Source organism: Heterodontus francisci, chromosome 12 (genome assembly GCF_036365525.1).
Source record: "Heterodontus francisci isolate sHetFra1 chromosome 12, sHetFra1.hap1, whole genome shotgun sequence".
Lineage (NCBI taxonomy): Eukaryota > Metazoa > Chordata > Chondrichthyes > Heterodontiformes > Heterodontidae > Heterodontus > Heterodontus francisci.
In genome coordinates this window covers 117,272,914-117,297,255 of record NC_090382.1, presented here as the reverse complement: position 1 = coordinate 117,297,255, position 24,342 = coordinate 117,272,914, and positions in this window count along the sequence as shown.

The window sequence follows — 24,342 nt, the reverse complement described above, 5'->3', positions numbered from 1 at the left end:
ATGTTCTATGTAACATTTTAACCTATCTGTTCCACATACTGTTGAAGTGCAACCATTATCTAGCACTGCACAGTTAAATGAGTCCATGAAAACACATTAATCACAGCACTAAAACTCCTTATGATTTGTTCAACTTCATCATTATGTTCATCCTCTTCCTCAGAATTCTCTGTGACATGTGCCATTTCAAGGATCCTGCCTCTCCATTTTGGGAAGTTCATTGCATAATGATACTTGGCGTTGCATCTGAAGCACCTATTAACTGTTCCTTAGGGATTCCTGGGATTCATTCACCTATTATTGTTGTCCAATTCTGTCTTCTGCTGTATAGGCCAGATCTACTAAAGGTGCTTTCATCCTCATCCTGCTTGTCCTCATCCCTTCCACTATATTGATGCCTGCATCCAGTATCTGAACCATTTTGAAATCTGTCAATCTTTAGGTATTCTATTCCTTGTGTCAGTGCGAAATGTCCTATTTGTTCCATGAAGGCTGAAATAAATAATTGTTTTCCCTGGAAATTTTTTCAATGGCAGCAGACATCTGATCCAACAGGGTCTCCCTCTCCAAGAACCAGTTGGAACCAGGATGGAGTCCATATGAGACACCTCAGCACAATCCAGCAACTTAAATGCTAGTACTGATCCAGAGATCCCCAAATTGAATTTTGTTAATCTTTTATACAATCTGTTAAAGTCCATGATATATTCCTCCATATAATTACCATCTGTTTCAAAAATCTATCAAAGTCTGACCATGCCTTTTATGCATTTAACTGATCATCTTTTTGTAAACTTCATCCAAGAGCTCTAAGAGAAGATCCAAACCTTCATCACTATCCAACTAATAGCCATCCAGTTCACAAAACACTTTACTTCTGATCTTACTTCTGGTAGGTAGTGACAATGCCAAGTTCATATCTTGTGTTCTCTTTGGTATGTACGTAACCTGTGTCCACATATCCACTTCACTTTTCCACTGATCATGCGGTTCAGACTCTGAGAATATCAGAGGGTAATCATACTCAAACAATTTCCACTTGGTTTCTGCCATTTTTCACAACAGTTGCTAGAATTGTAGTTTTCCCTCTGAAAATATTTTCTTAGCTTTCAACCTTCACATTTAGGCAACCATTATCTGCTACCATATTCTAATCCAGAAAGCCAGTTGATGAAGGATGGAACTGGGGCCAATCTTTACACACATTTGTATTTATTTACAGAATTACACATTGTAAGCATATACCTCCTAACCCCACCAAACACAGTTTCAGTCTGTGTCTATTTGTAGGGGCTCAAGTGAATCTCCAGTTAATGCCCACCACCTGCATACAAGTAAAAACATAAATATTCACTTAACAATAAGGTGGGATGACAGTGTTGTATTTGCAACAAATCTGTAGAATGGAAAGAACAAGCATCTTAATAGTCATGTGCTTGTTTTTAAAAGGAATAGTTTGGAATGTTCCCCCACTTGCACAATTTTTGTTAATCCAATGGTTATCATTTGTGAGGTAGCAATGCAATTGTGTTCAACAGTTACTTTTAGTGTATTTGAAATATATTAAATAGTTTGCATTTCATTTACTTCCTAATGAGAGTAAAAGATAGAATCATCTATCCAACCTCTTTAAATCTGTCTGAAGTCTATATCACCATATACATGAGAACTAATTTCAGACTGCAGAACAATTGATATCTCAGCCAAGCTACTTTCAATGGAGAAAGAAATTGGGTTGCAGAATTTTAATATAGCTACAACCTGCTGAGAGAAATGATATTTGACCTGGACCAATTAATTTTCTATCCAAATACTTGACCTTACATCAAATATTAATGGTACCTTATTAATGGATTATCTGAAATCAGCAGGATGTTTGATATATGATACTATTGCTATCACAGAGACATGGTTAAGGGAGGGGCAGGACTGGCAGCTCAATATTCCAGGGTATAGAATCTTCAGGTGTAACAGGGGAGGGTGTGAAAGAGGAGGTGGCATTGCACTGTTTATCAAGGAGTCAATTACTGCAGTAAGGAGGGATGATATCTTAGAAGGTTCCTCAAATGAGGCTATATGGGTAGAACTTTAAAACAAAAGGGGGGCAATCACTTGGCTGGGAGTGTACTACAGGCCTCCAAACAGACAGGGAGAGATAGAGGAGCACATATGTAGGCAAATCTCAGAGAGGTGTAAAAATAATAGGGTAACAATAGTAGGGGATTTCAACTTCCCCAATATCAACTGGGATAGTCTGAGTGCAAAAGGCTTAAAGGGGACGGAATTCTTAAAATGCATACAAGAGAGCTTTTTTCAGCCAGCACGTAGAAAGTCCTACAAGGGAAGGGGCAGTATTGGACCTAATCCAAGGGAATGAAGCTGGTCATGTGGTAGAAGTGCCAGTGGGGGAGCATTTCGGGGAAAGTGACCATAACGCTATAAGATTTAAGGTAGTTTTGGAAAAGGACAAAGATGGACCAGAAATAAAAGTAGCGAATTGGACGAAGGCCGATTTCAACATGATAAAACAGGATCTGGCCAAAGTGGACTGGGAGCAGCTACTTGTAGGAAAGTCTACATCAGTCAAGTGGGAACCATACAAAAAGGAAACAGTGAGAGTTCCAGGCCAACATGTTCCTGTTAAGGTGAAGGGAAGGATCAACAAGTCCAGGGAACCCTGGATGGGGAAAATTGATGTACAGAGAGATTTGGGTGTTCAGGTCCATTGTTCCCTGAAGGTGGCAACGCAGGTCAATAGAGTGGTCAAGAAGGCATACGGCATGCTTTCCTTCATTGGACGGGGTATTGAGTACAAGAGTTGGCAGGTCATGTTACAGTTGTATAAGACTTTGGTTCCGCCACATTTGGAATACTGCGTGCAGTTCTGGTCGCCACATTACCAAAAGGATGTAGATGCTTTGGAGAGGGTGCAGAGGAGGTTCACCAGGATGTTGCCTGATATGGAGGGTGCTAGCTATGAAGAGAGGTTGAGTGGATTAGGATTATTTTCATTAGAAAGACGGAGGTTGAGGGGGGACCTGATTGAGGTGTACAAAATCATGAGAGGTATAGACAGGGTGGAAAGCAAGAAGCTTTTTCCCAGAGTGGGGGATTCAATTACTTGGGTCACGAGTTCAAAGTGAGAGGGGAAAAGTTTAGGGGGGATATGCGTGGAAAGTTCTTTAAGCAGAGGGTGGTGGGTGCCTGGAACACGTTGCCAGCGGAGGTGGTAGACGCGGGCACGATAGCGTCTTTTAAGATGTATCTAGACAGAGACATGAATGGGCAGGAAGCAAAGAGATACAGACCCTTAGAAAATAGGCGACATGTTTAGATAGAGGATCTGGATCGGCGCAGGCTTAGAGGGCCGAAGGGCCTGTTCCTGTGCTGTAATTTTCTTTGTTCTTTGTTCTTTGAATATAGAGGATTGGATAAGGGGAGAAAAGGATGCTTATGGCAGATTCACAATGCTGAAAACAACAGAAGCACTAGAAGAGTAGAGAAAGTGTAGAGGGGGTACTTAAAAAAGTAATTAGATGAGCGAAGCGGAGACATGAAAAAACACTGGCAGGCAAGATAAAGGAAAATCCCAAGGCATTTTATGAGTATATTAAGGACAACAGGATAACCAGAGAAAGAACAAGGCCCATTAAGGACAAAAGTGACGATCTGTGTGTGGAGACGGAGGACGTAGGTGAGGTTTTAAATAATTTTTCATATGTGTTCACTATGGAGATGGACGATGTAGGTTTAGAAATCAGGGAGGGGGATTGTGATATACTTGAACAAATTAGCATTGAAAGGGAGGAAGCTGTTTTAGCGGGCTTAAAAGTGGATGAATCCCCAGGCCCAGATGAGATGTATCCCAGGCTGTTGTGTGAGGCAAAGGAGGAGATTGCAGGTGCTCTGACACAACTTTCAAATCCTGTCTGGTACCAGAGGATTGGAGGACAGCGAATGTGGAACCATTATTCAAGAAGGGTAGCAGGGACAAACCAGGTAATTACAGGCCAGTGAGTCTAACATTAGTGGCAGGGAAACTATTGAAAAAAATTCTGAGGGACAGGATTAATCTCCAATTGGAGAGGCAGGGAATAATCAGGGATAGTCAGCATGGCTTTGTCAGGGGGAGATTGTACCTAACAAACTTGATTGAATTTTTTGAGGAGATGACTAGACATGTAGATGGGGGTAAGGCAGTTGATGTAGTCTACATGGACTTCAGTAAGGCTTTTGATAAGGTCCCACATGGGAGATTGCATAAGAAGATAAGAGCCCATGGAATCCAGGGCAATTTGGCAAATTGGATCCAAAATTGGATTGGTGGCAGGAGGCAGAGAGTGATGGTTCCCGAAACGTTAACTCTGCTTCTCTTTCCACAGATGTTGCCAGACCTGCTGAGTGGTTCCAGCATTTCTTGTTTATATTTCAGATTTCCAGCATCTGCAGTATTTTGCTTTTATTTGAGTGATGGTTGAGGGTTGTTTTTGTGAGTGGAAGCCTCTGACCAGTGGTGCACCACAGGGATTGGTGCTGGGACCCTTGCTGTATGTAGTGCACATTAATGACTTAGAGGTGAATATAGGAGGTATGATCAGTAAGTTTGCAGATGACACAAAAATTGGTGGTGTCGTAAATAGTGAGGAGGAAAGCCTTAGGTTACAGGATGGTATAGATGAGATGGTAAGATGGCCAGAGCAGTAGAAAATGGAATTTAATCCTGAAAAAGTGTGAGGTGATGCATTTTGGGAGGTCTAGCAAAACAAGGGAATATACAATGGATGGTAGGACCCTAGGAAGTACAGAAGGTCAGAGGGACCTTGGTGCACTTGTCCATAGATCACTGAAGGCAGCAGCACAGGTCGATAAGGTGTTTAGGAAGGCATATGGGATACTTGCCTTTATTAGCCGAGGCATAGAATATAAAAAAATAGAAACATAGAAGAATAGGAGTAGAAGTAGGCCATTCGGCACTTCGAGCCTGCACTGTCATTCATTATGATCATGGCTGATCATCCAAACTCAGTACCCTGTTCCCACTTTCTCCCCGTATCCCTTGATCCCTTTAGCCCTAAGAACAATATCTAACTCTTTCTTGAATATATTTAATGATTTGGCCTCAACTGCTTTCTGCGGCAGAGAATTCCACAGGTTCACCACTCTCTGAGTGAAGAAATCCCTCCTCCTCTCAGTCCTAAGTGGCTTAGCTCTTATCCTTAAACTGTGACTCCTGGTCCTGGACTTCCCCGCCATCGGGAATATCCTTCCTCCTTCTAGTCTGTCCAGTCCTGTTAGAATTTTGTAGGTTTCTGTGAGATCTCCTCTCATTCTTCTAAACTCTAGCGAATACAAGCCTAATTGACCCAATCTCTCTTCATACGTCAGTCGTGCCGTCCCAGGAATCAGTCTGGTGAACCTTCGCTGCACTCCCTTGATAGCAAGAACATCCTTCCTCAGATAAGGAGACCAAAACTGCACACAATACTCCAGATGTGGTCTCACCAAGGCCCTGTATAATTGCAGCAAGACATCCTTGCTCCTGTACTCGAATCGTCTCGCTATGAAGGCCAACATACCATTTGCCTTCTTAACTGCCTGCTGCACCTGTATGCTTACTTTCAGCAACTGGGGCACAAGGACACCCAGGTCTCGCTGCACCTCCCCATTTCCCAATCTATCGCCGTTCAGATAATAATCTTTCTTTCTGTTTTTGCCACCAAAGTGGATAACCTCACATTTATCCACATTATACTGCATCTGCCATGTATTTGCCCACTCACTCAACCTGTCCAAATCACACTGGAGCTTCTCTGCATCCTCCTCACAGCTCACACTCCCACCCAGCTTTGTGACATCTGCAAAATTGGATATATTACACTTAATTCCTTAATCTTTATCATTAATATAGATTGTAAGTATATAAGAGCAGGGAGGTTATGATGGAGCTGTATAAAATGCTAGTTAGGCCACAGCTGGAGTACTCTGTTCAATTCTGGTCACTACACTATAGGAAGGATGTGATTGCAGTGGAGAGGGTGCAGAGGAGATGCACCAGGATGTTGCCTGGGCTGGAGCATTTCAGCTTTGAAGAGAGACTGGATAGGCTCGAGTTGTTTTGCTTAGAGCAGAGAAGGCTGAGGGGGACCTGATTGAGGTATACAAAATTATTAGGGGCATTTGTAGGATAGATAGGAAGAGACATTTTCCCTTAGTGGGGGGAATCAATAACCAGGGGGCATAGATTTAAGGTAAGGGGCAGGCAGTTTAGAGGGGATTTGAAGAAATTTTTATTTTCAGCTAGAAGGTGGTTGGAATATGGAACACACTACTTTTGATGGGGTGGTAGAGGCAGGAACCCTCACAACATTTAAGAAGTATTTAGATGAGCACTTGAAACACCATAGCATACAAGGCTACAGGCCAAGTGCTGGAAAATGGGACTGGAATAGGTGCTTGATGGCCGGCACAGAAATGATGGGCCGAAGGGCCTGTTTCTGTGCTGCATAACCCTATGACTTCAGGCCGGTGAGCCTTACATCAGTGGTGGGAAAGTTATTGAAAGGGATTCTGAGAGACAGGATTCATATGCATTTGGAAAGGCATGGTCTGATTAGGGATAGTCAGCATGGCTTTGTGTGTGGGAAATCATGTCTCACGAATTTGATTGAGTTTTTCGAGGAGGTGACCAAGAGGATTGACGAGGGCAGGGCGATGGACGTTGTCTACATGGAATTTAGCAAGGCCTTTGACAAGTCCCGCATGGTAGGCTGGACCAGAAGGTTCGAATACATGGGATCCAGGGTGAGCTAGCAAATTGGATACAAAATTGGCATGGTGATAGGAGGCAGAAGGTGATAGTGGAGGGTTGATTTTCAGATTGGAGGCCGGTGACCAGTGGTGTGCCACAGGGATCGGTGCTGGGCCCTCTGTTGTTTGTCATATGTATTAATGACTTGGATGTGAATGTAAGGGGCATGATTAGTAAGTTTGCAGATGACACCAAAATTGGTGGTATAGTGGACAGTGAAGAAGGTTGTCTAAGGTTACAAAAGGATATAGATCAACTGGGAAAGTGGGCAAGGGAGTGGCAAATGGAATTTAATGCAGACAAGTGTGAAGTGATGCATTTTGGGAAGTTAAACCAGGGCAGGACATATACAGTGAATGGCAGGGTCCTGGGAGTGTTGTTGAGCAGAGAGACCTTGGGGTGCAAGTACATAGTTCCCTGAAAGTGGCAACACAGGTAGACAGGTTGGTGAAGAAGGTGTATGGCATGCTTGCCTTCATCGGCCGAGGCATTGAGTACAAGAGTTGGGACGTCATGTTCCAGTTGTACAAAAAGTTCGTTCGCCCGCATGTGGAGTACTGTGTGCAGTTCTGGTCGCCGCACTACAGGAAAGATGTGATTAAGCTAGAGAGGGTGCAGAAAAGTGTCACAAGGATGTTGCCTGGTTTGGAGTGCTTGAGTTATAAAGAGAGATTGGATAGGCTGGGTCTGTTTTCCCTGGAGCAAAGGAGGCTGGGAGGGGACATGATAGAGGTATATAAAATTATGAGAGGCATAGATAGGGTAGATAGCCAGAGTCTGTTTCCCATGGTAGGGGTGACTAAAACTGGAGGGCATAGATTTAAGGTGAGAGGGAGGAGGTTTAAAGGTGATCAAAGGGGTAAATTTTTTACACAAAGAATAGTGGGTATCTGGAATAAGCTGCCTGAGGACGTGGTGGAGGCAGGAACAGTAGCAACATTTAAGAGGCATCTGGACAGGTAGTTGAATGAGCAAGGCATAGAGGGATATGGAATTAATACAGGCAGGTGGGATTAGTATAGATAGGCATTATGATCGGCATGGACGAAGGGCCAGTTTCTATGCTGTACGACTCTATGACTTTATGACTCTCTATGCAGACACAGATTATTTTTCTGACACTCTCACTATTTCCCAAGGAAGGACCCCAATTTTTAGATTTTTTTAGATTAGATTAGAGATACAGCACTGAAACAGGCCCTTCGGCCCACCGAGTCTGTGCCGACCATCAACCACCCATTTTATACTAATCCTACACTAATCCCATATTCCCAACAAACATCCCCACCTGTCCCTATATTTCCCTACCACCTACCTATACTAGTGACAATTTATAATGGCCAATTTACCTATCAACCTGCAAGTCTTTTGGCTTGTGGGAGGAAACCGGAGCACCCGGAGAAAACCCACGCAGACACAGGGAGAACTTGCAAACTCCACACAGGCAGTACCCGGAATCGAACCCGGGTCCCTGGAGCTGTGAGGCTGCGGTGCTAACCACTGCGCCACTGTGCCGCCCCAATTGATTGACCTTTATTCATTATAATGGTGATTATGCCTGAACAAAAATGATGTTGTATGTAAAGTCACCAGGTGGGCAGGGGAAATATATGGCACTCATTTATTGCTATCTATATAAATCAGGGCTAATTTTACAAGGCTCTCCTCTAAGTGCAGAACCTTACTAGACAGGATTGAGGGTCACAAAGATGGCCTGAGAGTAATATCGACCTGCATCTCACCTGCACTCCCATCCCAAGAGCCTTATTATTAGGAAAAGAGCTTTGCCAAAGTACTTAACATTATTGGAGAACATTTTACATAGGATTGCATTGCATTTATAGCACATAAACAGGCCATTCACCTCACCTGCTCTGTGCTGGTGTTCCTGCTCCTCATGAACCTTGTCCCACTTTACCTCATGTCACCCTATCAACATATTCTCTACTTCTTTAATCCTCATGTTTCTCCTTAAATGCAGTTCTGATAGTTTCCTTAACTATTGCATTTGATAGGCAGCAAATGACAGCTCACTTTCATGATGTCTTGTACACAATGGCATATCTGACAAAGCAGTAACAACATTGTGATTTAATAAAATAATAACCTCTAAATAGTCGAAATGCCATTTCTCAGACTATTTGGGAATACAGTTTTTGTCTAACGTTAATCATGTAATTTTGCTCATGCTAACTCCTGGGGCCTGGTTTACCATTTGAGTAATTAAACCTTTTTTTTATTCATTCATGGGATGTGTGCATCACAGGCCAGGCCAGCATTTATTGCCCATCCCTAATTGCCCTTGAGAAGGTGGTGGTGAGCTGCCTTCTTGAACCGCTGCAGTACACCCACAGTGCTGTTAGGAATTGAGTTCCAGGATTTTGACCCAGCAACAGTGAAAGAACAGCGATATAGTTCCAAGTCAGGATGCTGTGTGACTTGGAGGGGAACTTGCAGGTGGTGGTGTTCCCATGCATTTGCTGCCCTTGTCCTAACAGTTGTTAGAGGTCGCGGGTTTGGAAGGTGCTGTCTAAGGAGCCTTGGTGCATTGCTGCAGTTCATCTTGTAGATGGTAAACATTGCTGCCACTGTGCGTCGGTGGTGGAGGGAGTGAATGTTTATAGATGGGGTGCCAATCAAGCAGGCTGCTCTGTCCTGGATGGTGTCAAGCTTCCTGAGTGTTGTTGGAGCTGCACCCATCCAGGCAAGTGGAGAGCATTCCATCACACCCCTGACTTGTGCCTTGTAGATGGTGGACAGGCTTTGGGGAGTCAGGTGTGAATTACTTGCCGCAGGATTGCTAGCCTCTGACATGTTCTTGTAGCCACAGTATTTATATGGCTACTCCAGTTCTGTCTCTGGTCAATGGTAGCCCCTAGGATGTTGATAGTGGGGTACTCAGTGATGGTAATGCCATTGAATGTCAAGGGAGATGGTTAGATTCTCTCGTGTTGGAGATGGTCATTGCCTGGCACTTGTGGTGTGAATGTTACTTGCCACTTATCAGCCCAAGCCTGGATATTGTCCAAGTCTTGCTGCATTAAATGTCAAACAGTTCCAATCTGGATCAAAACTTTTTTCCTTTTTTTTGAAAGGGAAAGTGTTGAAGTCCACAGTACAGAACTCCACAAAGGATGCAAAATGGAGAATACAAGAACAATCAAGAGGTAATTGTTATGCCGCAGCAAGTTTGGGTTTTACAAACCTGTAGATTGTCGGAGAGAAGGAAGGCTGAGGGATGTTAGAGGTCATAGTTTTGCAGTCCTGGGAAAGGAAGAGCTTTAGTGGCACGATGAGACTTGTATCACAATGAGGGAGCAGGAAGGAAATGCTGGATTGTGCTAACAAGAAACAAACGCAGAAATCTTTGAAGATCAATGGCCATTCTACTATTGACACAATGGAGAAAAACACAAAAGGTTTCAATGAAGAGAGAGAAGTTGGAGGCAAGAAGTGAGAAAAGGTTTTCAACCCTGTCCACAAGACATGATTAAAAAGACTCTCCAAATGCCATAGCTTATTTAAATGTGTCTCAATGGTAGAACATCCTAATTTCTTTTGTCTCAATGGACATGTGATCGATGTCTCAAAAAACATTGTTGTTTTTGATAGTTTGACCTTGGCAACTCTGAGAACTTGCTATTCATTGTCTCACATGGCCAGTTCGGTGAAGAAATCTGTTCAATTCAATTGATCCAGAATACCAACTCTAACCATCTTTCCATGACAGTAAAACATTGGGGGTAAAATTCAATATTGGGGGCAAAATGGAAGACGATGAGCTGCACATTATAGATCCAGATTTCAATAAACAGGAAAATCTGGCCAGCTGCAGAATGGACAGATGATCAACTACTGCCCATTTTCTATCCTTCCAAAGTTGAATTTTACCACATTGCTTCTTACATGTCTTCACCACCCTGAACATATGCCCTTTTCTTTGATGCCCAGATGTTGTTTTCAGTCTATCATCTGTACTTTGTGTCTAAAAGTGTTGCTATCTATGTCAGCTGTGTCTCAGTAGGTACTACTTTTGCCTCTGAGCCTAGAAGGTTGTAGGTTCATGTCTCACTCTAGGACTTGAGCTCAAAAATCAGTGTAGTATTAAGGGAACGCTGCATGCTTAGAGGTGCCACCTTTTAGATGAGATGTTAAACTGGAGCACTGACTGTCCTCTCAGGTGGATGTATAGGATCCCATGGCACTATTTTGAAGAACAGGCCAGGAATTGTCCCAGAGTGCAGATGAATATTTTTCCCTCATTCAACATCACAAAACAGATTATCTGGTCATTATTCCATTGCTGTTTGTCAGAGCTTGCTGTGTGCAAATTGAATGTCGCATTTTCTATTTTACCAAAGTGACTATACCACAAAAGTACTTCATTGGCTGTAAAGTGCTTTGGGATATCTTGTGGTTGTGAAAGACGCTATATAAATGTAAGTTTTTTAACATCTTATTGAAGATCATTTCTGAGATATCTCTTTGTCACAATGAAGAGTCTTAGCTTATCAATTCATTCCTCACGCTCTTCCCTCTGACATCATGGATTAACCTCATCGCTGTCCTCTGCACTACTTTTAGGGACAGAACTGTACACAGTAATCCTGGTGAGGACTGACCAGGGCACTTTACATCTTTCACAAGACTTCTGGGATTTTTAACTCAACGGAGTTGGTCATGAAACTCAGCATTCAATTTCCTTAGCTTATTACATTCTCACAATGTTTAGATATGAGTAACGAGTTGACAAACATCCCTCTATCTCTTTCAGCTTCTAATTCCAAGTTAGAGCCATAAAGTCATAGAGTTATACGCACAGAAACAGGCCCTTCGGCCCATCGTGTCCATGCTGGCCACCAAGCACCTATATATTCTAATCCCATTTTCCAGCACTTGGCCTGTAGCCTTGTATACTATGCTGTTTGAAGTGCACATCTAAATACTTCTTAAATGTTGTGAGGGTTCCTGCCTCTTCCACCCCTTCAGTCAGTGCATTCCAGATTTTAACCACCCTCTGGGTGAAAAATACTTTTCCTCAAATCCCCTCTAAACTTCCTGCCCCTTACTTTATATCTATGCCCCCTGGTTATTGACAGCTCTGCTAAGGGAAAAAGTTTCTTCCTATCTACCCTATCTGTGCCCCTCATAATTTTGTATACCTCTATCAGGTCTCCCCTCTCTGCTCTAAGGAAAACAACCCTAGCCTTTTCAGTCTCTCTTCATAGCTGAAATGCTTCAGCCCAGGCAACATCCTGGTGAATCTCCTCTGCACCCTCTGCAGTGCAATCGCATCCTTCCTATAATGTGGTGACCAGAACTGTACACAGTACTCCAACTGTGGCCTAACTAGTGTTTCATACAGCTCCATCATAACCTCCCTGTTCTTATATTCCACGCCTCGGCTAATAAAGGCAAGTATCCCATTTGCCTTCCTAACCACCTTATCTACCTGTGCTGCTGCCTTCAGTGATCTATGGACAAGTACACCAAGGTCCCCCTGACCTTCTGTACTTCCTAGGGTCCTTCCTAGGGAATATTGTATATTCCCTTGCCTTTTAGTCCTCCCAAAATGCATCACCTCACACTTCTTAGGATTAAATTCCATTTGCCACTGCTCTGCCCATCTTAACAGCCCACCTATATCATCCTGTAATCTAAGGCTTTCCTCCTCACTATTTACGACACCACCAATTTTCGTGTCATCCGGCAAACTTACTGATCATACCCCCTATATTCACATCTAAATCATTAATGTACACTACAAACAGTAAGGGTCCCAGCACCGATCCCTGTGGTACACCACTGTTCACAGGCTTCCAGTCGCAAAAACAGCCCTCGACCAATACCCTCTGCCTCCTGCCACCAAGCCAATTTAGGATCCAATTTGCCCAATTGCCCTGGATCAAATAGGCTCTTACCTTCTTAACCAATCTCCCATGCGGGACCTTATCAAAAGCCTTACTGAAGTCCATGTAGACTACATCAACTGCTTTGCCCTCATCTAAACATCTTGTCACCTCCTCGTAAAATTCAGTCAAGCTTGTGAGACACAATATCCCTCTGACAAAACCATGCTCACTATCCCTGAGTAATCCCTGCCTCTCCAAGTGGAGATTAATCCTGTCCCTGCCTCCTGTTCAACAACAACATGCATTTATAAAACAGTGTAAACATAGAAAAATGACCCAATATACTTCACAGAGGCATAATCAAATTGTTACTGTAATCCTACTTACACTGTGAACTTTTTCTCCATATGAATCCCTATTGATTTGATTCAATTTTGACCACTTTTTGCCTGAAATGAGTGACTGGACAAACTTCAGCTTTTCAATGTTGAAAGGAACAAGTAAGACGGGACCTGAGAGAGATAACGAAGGTAGTGAAAAGGTCAATCTAGAATGCAGGTTCAATCATTACACTAGGACAGGGAATCAAAGATGATAGGAATTCTCTCATGAAGTGCCTCAGTTACTCGACTTCTAAAGTACTTGATTGGCTGTAATGCACTTTGGGAACGCTCTGATACTGTGAAGGCCACTATAATAATAAAGTCAACAACACTTGGACTGGACTTTTTGGTCGAGTAAGAGAGGAATGAACCTTTGAATCATTTAACAGGTGGATGCTATGACAGGAAACCTAGGTTCTTTTTGGATGAATGAGCTAAGATAGGTTGGCTGACCTTCCTCATCCAAATCTGTCTTGTCATCTTGTAATCTCAAGAGGAATGAAAATATAAATGCTGAACTGATTATTTTATTTAGTCCAACCATATTAGCCTGAATGATGACAAGATCTATCAACACTTCTACAAATTTTTACTGCTAATTTATTTTGTGCTGTGCAGCTGTTGCAAATTAAAATTCACTCTGTTAATCATGTGAACTTGTTTACTCTGCTGTTCCTGCTCAGTACAAATGCCCACCTCCTGGTGCCAGGTTGACAGCAGCTGTGGCTCTGAATTATTCCAATAACAGACATGTAAACGGATTAACTTCAATCCCCAATATTTCCATGCCCCTCTGTACACTGCAGCTCATAATGTGATGATGTCAATGACACATATCTACTTTTGGAAAAGACGCCAAGAGAGATCAAATTTATTAAAATCAACAGATTCTAAATTTCTCTCCAGTGATACCAGAGTAAAAGAGAATAATAAAACAGAGTGGTGGCAATAGAAGCACAGAGATGGAATTTCTCCTGACCATCATTTTAGCAGAAAGACTGGCTTGAGTAGAAAATGAGGAATTCCAATTTGTATTGGGAGGTAACTGTTTCATTAAAATTATCAACAGGAAGAATTTAACTCTCAAAACTTAACAGAGATCTGTAAATGCACTACTTTCAAGTAATGAACTAATCATTTCACATGTATTTAAAAGAAAAAGTAATTCCTGGGATGAGGGCATCACTGGCCAGGCCAGCATTTATTACCCATCCCCAGTTTCCCTTGAAAAGGTGGTGGTGAGCTGCCTTCTTGAGCCGCTGCAGTCTGTGGTGAAAGTGCTTCCACAGGTAGGGAGTTCCAAGATTTTGACACAGTGACAATGAAAGAACAATAATATATGTATGGAATGTCATGTGACTTGGAGTGAAAATTGGAGGTGGTGGTATTCTCATGTGCCTACTACCTTTGTCTTTCTGGGTGAGAGGTCACATGTTTGGAAGGTGCTTTTGAAGGAGCCTTGGTGAGTTGCTGCAGTATATCTTGTAGATAGTACACACAGCAGACATGGTGTGCCGGTGGCGGAGAAAGTCGATGTTTAAGATGGTGGATGAGCTGTTAACTGCTTTGGCCTAGATGGTTTTGAAAATCTTGCGTGTTACCTGTATTGAATCTGTATTGAAAGTATTTGCATCTGCAAATCAATGTAAGAAGCATGGTATACATCTGGTAGTGGCACCAATTGGCTGCAGTACAATGGATCACTCAATAGCATTTTAAGCTTTTTTTTAATGATAGTGGAGAGCTGTCGAGAGCTATATTGTTTCTTAGACTGAAGAATTCAGAGCCAGCAATGTAACTTGTGCCTGACATTGGTCTAAAACTGGTACTGGCACATAACTGCTCCCTGGCCTTGAATGATTCTAGACTGATGTACATAGAACATAGAACATAGAACATTACAGCGCAGTACAGGCCCTTCAGCCCTCGATGTTGCGCCGACCTGTGAAACCATCTGACCTACACTATTCCATTTAGTTATATTGTTGGCAGGATCAATTCATTAGTGAAGGTAGCAATAACCTTGTAATCCAGTCGGGTGGTGTTTCATGGCAAAACAGCTTTGTAACTGAAATTGATACGTGTAGGTCACTATATAGGTTGCTCGGTCAGAATACTCTGCAGCACGTATCAAAAAACAGGGAAGCTGATAAAGTCTAGCATTTTTGAATGGATCATAATGGTGAACTGATAAATGGACCCTACAATCACTTAAGAGCCAGCTGAATGCTATGACAGGGCTGAATGTTCCTCAGCGTTATCTTGTAACTTCTGAGGTTCGCATTGCTATGGGGTTAGTGGGGATCAACAAAATGCCTGATAAAATGACCAGACTCTACCTTTCTTATTGAGGAATAAAATAAGAAGGAAATGTTGCCAAACTTAAGATCTTGTTAGTTCTTCTTCAATGATCAGTGAGGATATTATCTCAGATCCTTGGAACTTATGCATTATATGTAGTTTATAGATCATGTTTGCAATAACAATTATAATTACTTCTATAATAACTTTGAAGATGTGATAGCTCTCATCCTTGTGTTCAAATCCCTGCATGGCCTCGCCCCCTCCCTATCTCTGTTGGCTCCACCAGCCCTACGACCCTCCAAAATCTCTGCCCTCCTACAATTCTGGCCTCTTGCACATCCCCCATTTTGTATAATAATGCTCCTGTGAAGTGCCTTGGACATTTTATGAGGTTAATGGTACTAGAGAAATGAAAGTTGTTGTTGTTTAATATTCATGTTGTTTCTTTGATTGCAGCCTGGTTTGGGCAATGGTATCATTCCGTTAGTAAGAAACACCGAAGAGGCCCAACGTATTCACTTTTGCATGTTGTATTTTTAAACAAAAAAAGGTACAGTCAACTAATGTTAATCATGTTGATTATATAATTGAAGGTCAGTAACTACTAAAAAAAACAAAAGAATGCAATATATCTTTTGCCAGCCGTGTTATCCTATGATTTGTCACCGGCACAATTAAAGGTTCTGTGCTCTCGTTATAATTGGTGAATGCAGATGATGTCATAAAGAATTGAAAATGATAAAATTGCTAGGTGGAAAGAGTAGGGGACTGGGACTAATTGGATTGCTCTTGCAAAAAGCTAGCACAGCCATGATGGGCTGAGTGACCTCCTTCTGTGCTGTATGATTCAATCATTCTATGTTTACCTGGCCTGTACCTCAAAAACCACATTATATTATTATTTATTTAATTATTTATTGTCACCATTTAATGAAAGGTGAAAAATGCTTATAGAAACATAGCAAATAGGAGCAGGAGTAGGCCATTCGGCCCTTCGAGCCTGCTCCACCATTCCTTATGATCATGGCTGATCATCCAACTCAGGAATCTGTTCCCACTTTCCCCCATATCCTTTGATCCCTTTCGCCCCAAGAGCTATATCTAACTCCTTCTTGAAAACATACAATGTTTTGGCCTCAATTGCTTTCTGTGGTTGCGAATTCCACAGGCTCACCACTCTCTGGGTGAAGTAATTTCTCCTCATCTCAGTCCTGAAAGATTTACCCAGTATCCTTAGACTATGACCCCTGGTTCTGGACTCCCCCCCCCCCCCAATCGGGAACATCCTTCCTGCATCTACCCTGTCAAGTCCTGTTAGAATTTTATAAGTTTCTATGAGATCCCCCCTCAGTCTTCTGAACTCCAGCGAATATAATCCTAACCGACTCAATCTCTCTTCATACGTCAGTCCCACCATCCCAGGAATCAGTCTGGTAAACCTTCGCTGCACTCCCTCTATGGCAAGAACATCCTTCCTCAGATAAGGAGACCAAAGCGGCACACAATATTCCAGGTGTGACCTCACCAAGGCCCTGTATAATGGCAGCAAGACATCCCTGCTCCTGTACTTGAATCCTCTCGCTGTGAAGGCTAACATTATGGAATTAATGCAGGCAGGTGGGATTAGTATCAATAGGCATTATGGTCAGCATGGATGCGGTGGGCCAAAGGGCCTGTTTCTATGCTGTACGACTCTATGACTCTATAACATACCATTTGCCTTTTGTACCGCCTGTTGCACCTGCGTGCTTACCTTCAGCGACTTGTGTACGAGAACACCCAGGTCTCACTGAATATTCCCCTCTCTCAGTTTATAGCCATTAAGAAAATAATCTGCCTTCCTGTTTTTGCTACCAAAGTGGATAACCTTACATTTATCCACATTATACTGCATCTGCCATGCATTTTCCCACTCACTCAACTTGTCCAAATCACCCTGAAGCCTCTCTGCATCCTCCTCACAACTCACCCTCCCACCCAGTTTTGTGTCATCTGCAAATTTGGAGATAGTACATTTAGTTCCCTCATCTAAATCATTTATGTATATTGTGAATAGCTGGGGTCCTAGCACTGATCCCTGCGGGACCCCACTAGTCACTGCCTACCATTCGGAAAAAGACCCGCTTTTTCCTACTCTTTGTTTCCTGCCCACTAACTAATTTTCTATCCATCGCAATACACTACCCCCAATCCCATGCGCTTTAATTTTACACGCTACTCTCTTATGCGGGACTTTGTCGAAAGCCTTCTGAAAGTCCAAATAAACCACATCCACTGGCTCCCCCTCATCAATTCTCCCAGTTACATCCTCAAAGAATTCTAGTAGATTTGTCAAGCATGATTTCCCTTTCGTAAATCCATGCTGACTCTGCCCGATTCTACCACTGTTCTCGAAGTGTTCTGCTATAAAATCTTTGATAAAGGACCCCAGAATTTTCCCCACTACCGACGTCAGGCTGACTGGTCCATAATTCCCTGCTTTCTCTCTACCTCCCTTTTTAAATAGTGGGCTTACATTAGCTACCCTCCAATCTGTAGGAACTGTTCCAGAGTCTATAGAATCTTGGAAGATGACCACCAATGCATCCACTATTTCTAGGGCCACTTCCTCAAAGATTCTGGGATGTATACCATCAGGTCCTGGGGATTTATCGGCCATCAATCCCATCAATTTCCCCAACACCATTTCTCTACTAATACTAATTTCCTTCAGTTCCTCTCTCTCACTAAAACCTGTGTTCCCCACAATTTCTGGTATGATATTTTTGTCCTCCTTTGTGAAGACAGAACCAAAGTATACATTTTGTTGGTCAGCCATTTCTTTGTTCCCCATAATAAATTCTCTCTTTCTGACTGTAAGGGACCTACATTTGTCTTCACCAATCTTTTTCTCTTCACATACCTATAGAAACTTATACAGTCAGTTTTTATCTTCCCCGCAAGCTTACTCTTATACTCTATTTTCCACTTCTTAATCAATCCCTTGGTCCTCCTTTGCTGAATTCTAAACTGCTTCCAATCCTCAGGTCTGTTGTTTTTTTCTGGCGAATTTGTATGCCTTTTCCTTGGATCTAATGATATCTCTAACTTCCCTTGTAAGCCATGGTTTGGCTACCTTTCCCATTTTACTTTTGCGCCAGACAGGAATAAACAATTATATAAAAGCAAAATGCTGCGGAATAAACAATTGTTGCAGTTCATCCATGTGCTCTTTAAATGTTTGCCATTGCCTATCCACCGTCATCCCTTTAAGCAACGTTTCCCAATCCATCATAGCCAACTTGAGCCTCATACCTTCGTAGTTTCCTTTATTGAGATTCAGGACCCTAGTCTCAGAATCAACTATGTCACTCTCCGCCTTGATGAAGAAGTCTATCATATTATGGTCACTCATCCCCAAGGAGTCTCGCACAACTAGATTGTCAATTATTCCTCTCTCATTACACAACACCCAGTCTAGGATGGCCTGTTCTCTAGTTGGTTCCTCAACGTATTGCTCCAGAAAACCATCCCGTATACACTCCATGAATTCCTCCTCTATGGTATCGTGACTAATTTGATTTGTCCAATGTATATGCAGTTTCAAGTCACCCATAATTACAGATGTTCCTTTATCGCATGCGTCTCTAATTTCCTGTTTAATGCCATTCCCAACATCACCACTACAGTTTGGGGGTTTATATACAACCCCCACGAATGTTTTTTGCCCCTTGGTGTTTCTCAGCTCTCCCCATACTGATTCCACATTGTCAGAGCTAATATCTTTCCTCACTATTGTGTTAATTTCCTTTTTAACCAGCAATGCAACTCCACCGCCTTTTACTTTTTGTCTGTACTTCAAAAAACTGAATACCCCTGGATGTTCATTTCCCATCCCTGGTCACCTTGCAGCCAAGTCTCCGTAATCCCGACTATATCATACCCGTTTACATCTATTTGCGCAATTAATTCATCCACTTTATTGCAAATGCTCCGCGCGTTAAGGCACAAAGCCTTAAAGCTTGTCTTTTTAACATTACTTGTCCTCTTCCCAATATTTTTCACTGTAGCCCTGTTTGGTTCTGGCCCTTGATTTCTCTGCCTATCACTTTTCTTATTCCCCTTACTGTCTTTTGTTCTTGTCTTTGATCCGCCCTCCTCTGACTCCTTGAAAAGGTTCCCATCCCCCTGCCATTTTAGTTTAAATCCTCCCCAACCACTCTAGCAAATACTCTCCCTAGGACATCAGTCCTGGTCCTGCCCATGTGTAACCCGTCCAGTTTGTACTGGTCCCACCTCCCCAGTACTGCTCCCAATGTCCCAGGAATCTAAAACCTCCCCCTCACACCATCTCTTCACCCACGTATTCATCCGATATATCCTGCTATTTCTACTCTGACTAGCGCATGGCACTGATAGTGATGCTGAGATCACTAACTTTGAGGTCCTAATTTTCAACTTACTTCCTAACTCCCTATATTCTGCTTTTAGGACCTCATCCTTTTTTCACCTACGTCAAAGTGTACCACGACCACTGGCTATTCACCCTCCCCCTTCAGAATGTTCTGTAACCGCTCTGAGACATCCTTGACCCTAGCACAAGGGATGCAACATCCCATCCTGGAGTCTTGTTGGCGGCCACAGAAACGCCTATCTATTCCCCTTACAATTGAATCCCCTATAACTATTGCATTCCCACACTTTTTACTCCTCCCCTGTGCAGCAGAGCCAACTGTGGTGCAACGAATTGGGCTGTTGCTGCTTTCCCCTGAGAGGCCATTCCCCCCAACAGTATCCAAAGCAGTATAGCTGTTTTGCAGGGGAATAGCCACAGGAGATTCCTGCACTGCCTGCTTAGTCATCTTGCTCTGCCTGGTGGTCACCCATTCCCCTCCTGCCTGTGGGGTCTGAGTCTGTGGTGTGACCACCTCTCTTTACATGTTATCCACGATACTCTCCGCCTGTGTACTTTTTGACCTCCTGTAGCATCACATATGATAAACAAGGGACAAGTGTAGTTTTCCAGGAATGTGCAGTTAAAGAGCGGGAATGATTAGAACAAAGCTCATAAATTTAATTTCGTCCCCATTTTAAAGCCACACCCTTAGTGTATAAAATAGTTTATGATTATTATTATATATTTTTTTTAGATTAGAGATACAGCACTGAAACAGGCCCTTCGGCCCACCGAGTCTGTGCCGACCATCAACCACCCAGTTATACTAATCCTACACTAATCCCACATTCCTACCAAACATCCCCCACCTGACGCGATATTTCCCTACCACCTACCTATATTAGTGACAATTTATGAAGGCCAATTTACCTACCAACTTGCAAGTCTTTTGGCTTGTGGGAGGAAACCGGAGCACCCGGAGAAAACCCACACAGACACAGGGAGAACTTGCAAACTCCACACAGGCAGTACCCGGAATCGAACCCGGGTCCCTGGAGCTGTGAGGCTGCAGTGCCAACCACTACGCCACTGTGCCACCCTTAATAGGTTAGAGCTATTGCAATTTGAGAACCAAAATGAAAGAAATAACTTGCATTTATATAGCGCCTTTCATGACCTCAGGCTCTCCCAAAGCTCTTTACAGCCACTGAAGCATTTTTGAAATGTAACCACTGTTGTAGCGAAACATAGCAGCCAATTCGTGCACAACGAGCTAACCATAAACAGCAATGTGATAATGGCCTGGTAATTAGTTTTTTAATGATGTTGATTGAGGGATAAATATTGGCCAGCATATTAGGGAGAACTCCCTTTCTCTTTGTCAAATAGTGCCAGAGGGCCAGTTGGATGACCTGCTCGTTGGAACAAATGAATGTCTGTGCAGTAAAGGCTAAAGAACTATGAGACATAAACCTGGTGTTTTGACATCGCTACTGGCATAACAGTATAATTTTCTATCATCAATGTGGGTACAGGAGCTTAGAATGATTAACAGTTAACAGGGAAATGTTAATAGGAAGTAAGGTTTTGTAGACAGGAAGAGTGCTCGATGTAGTATTTTTAATATTTTATATAGATGTTTCCATTTGGGGTATGATTGATATGGGATGCAGTTTTACAATATGTATGTCTGTGTCTTTTCCGTATTCAGCCATATTTTTTCTAAGATAGTGCTAAATTGAAGCTGATTTACTGCTGAATAGCACAGCCATTAACAGCTGCGTTAAGATTGCCCAGGTTAGACCCTTACAGCCAGAATGGTGAGAGTTCCGTCAGTCTGAGCTGAATTTAAAGCCAGGTCCCTGAGATAAAACAACACTGGGGTTTTATTAAACAAAATTGCAATTGTATAGTGTTTTTCAGAATGTCAGGTCATCCCAAAGTGCTTTATAACCAATGAAGTATTTTTGAAACGTCAACACTGCAATGATGGAGGAAGCACAATAGCTAACTTGTGTACAATAAGGTCCCACAAACTGTTAAATGACCAGATCACCTGTTTTAACTGCTTGTTGAGAGATAAATGTTGACCAGATGGAGAGATTTCTGCTGGTTGGGGAGGCTTGAACTAAGGGATATAGTCTAAAAATTAAAGCCAGGTCTTTTAGGAATGAAGTTAGGAAACAATTACACACACAAAGGATGGTAGAGGTTGGAAACTCTCGTCCGTAAACGGCAACTGCTGCAGGGTCAATTGTTAATTTTGAATCTGAGATTGATAAAATTCTGTTTATCAAAAATATTAAGGGCTATGGGGCAAAGTTGGGTATATGGAGTTAAAGTGCAGATCAGCCATGATCTCATTGAATGGGGGAACAGGCTAAATGACCTCCAGCTGTTCCTAGTGCAGTGCTCTTCCTCAAATTGTGTCAATGGGATCGTTTATGTCCATCTGAGAAGCTAGGTGGCATCTCAATTTATCATCTCAATTTATCATCTCATCCAAATATTTTAATGCATCAAAGGAGCTATATAATTGCAAGTTGTTGTACTGCATTGGGCATGCCAGTCTGGATTATGTGCTCAGTTATCTGACTGGAACTGGACACCCTTCTGATTCATGGGCAAGAGTCGTACCACTGATTCTTTAAAATTCTTTCATGGGATGTGGGTGTCACTGGCAGACCAACATTTGTTGCCCATCCCTAAATTCACAATGTTTATTAATTAATTTAATTCCTACCAGATGCTGTGGTAGGATTTGAACCCATGTCCACAGGACATTAGCCTGGCCCTCTGGATTACTAATCCAGTGACATTAACACTACGCTACATTCTCCCCTGGAGGCTTACACCCAATCAAATTCCACCAGCATTTGGCACTCCCAGTAAAGTATCTCAGGAAATTCCTGGTGCTTGACCCATGATTTTCCATTCATAATTTCAATGAATTTCCTCCGATCTGCACTGACAGCATCACTTTTTTTATTCTTTCATGGGATGTGGGCATCGCTGGCAAGTCCAGTATTTGTTGCCCATGACAACTGAGTGGCTTGTCAGGCCATTTCAGAGGGCAGTTAAGAGTCCACCACATTTCTGTGGGTTTAGAATCACATGTAGGCCAGATCAAGTAAAGACAGCAGATTTCCTTCCCTAAAGTATATTACTCAATTCAATGGGTTTTTACAACAATCAATAATAGCTTCATTGCATCATTACTGAAACTAGCTTTCAATTCCAGACTTTTTGAAATCAACTAGCTGATTGTATCAATTATTTGAACTTAAACTCTACCAGCCATCATGGTGGGATTTGAACCCATGTCGTCAGAGTGATAACCTGGGCCTTGAGATTACTAGTCCAGTGATATTACCACCACACCACCATTTCTCGGCTCTTAATCTGGCACATTAGGCAATTTAGTCACTTCTATTTTACTGTTAGAATAGGATTTATTGTATGAAATCAAATTCCCTTCTGATAAAGAAAAAATACTTTCATCTGGTTTAAAAAAAGTTCTATTCAGCAAACTGCAGTGAAAATTAAGCATCTCGAGTATTTTTTGTACATTTTCAGCACCAAGGCTGACTGTGATTGTCAGTTGGTAATTAAGGTCTGAGTCAATCCTAACTTTAGCTCTGAATGAGCTGCCTCTTGACATTTCTGTTCTTTTTCTGTCTACCAAGAGTTTATAAAAAAAAGTTTAAAGTGTATAGGTTTGCTCTTTCCCGTCATGTTCCATTAGCTTCAGCAACATCGTCAAGGTCCCAATCACAAAAGAGCATAAAAAGCTATTTTCTAACAGAAAAAGATAATGCAATCCCCAGCACTTAAAGGAGCCTATGTTTAAATTATGAAAATAGTGCTAACTGATTGCTGCTCCCATTATTGTCAGTGACAAAGTCATCGCTTTCGATGTGTTAAGCATGCTGGCTATTTCGGGCAGAGGCAGGTGTTGAGTGAATAGTTTGCACCTCGTTAAGGTGCAATTACCTCCTATCTTTAATCACCTCTAAGTACTGTTGGGCTAATGGTGTTTGAAGAAATTGTGAACACAGTGATTGACAAATGCATGAACAGGGGAAGCTTTCAAGCCTCAGTGAGATGATTTTCATCAGTTGCTAATGGAACATTTCACGTGCTAAAAGAAGGAAGAAAGAACTTGCATTTATATAGTGCCTTTCAAGACCTCAGGACATCGCAAAATAGCCAATAAAGCACCTTCGAATTGTAGTCACTTTTGTGTTCGACACGGCAGCCAATTTGTGCACAGCAAGATCCCACAACAAACAAAGCGATAAATGACCAGATAATCTGTTTTATTGATAGTGATTGAGTGTTAACTATAAGCCAGGGCACTGAAGAAAACTTCTCTACTCCTTCTCAAAATAATGGCCAGGGAGGTCAGAAGGCATCCCCGACGCAGTGCAGCACTGCCTCGGTACTATGCTGGGTGGGTCAGCCTAGATTTTGTGCTCAGGTCTCCAGGGCTGGATTTAGTTCACCCCCTGTCGTTGGGTGCCGTGGCAGGTGGGGCCTGAAGCTGGCTCCGGATGAGGCCCCGGTGATCTTGAGGGCCCACCGTGATCTTTGGCATGGCAGTCGGCACTCGCATGCCTT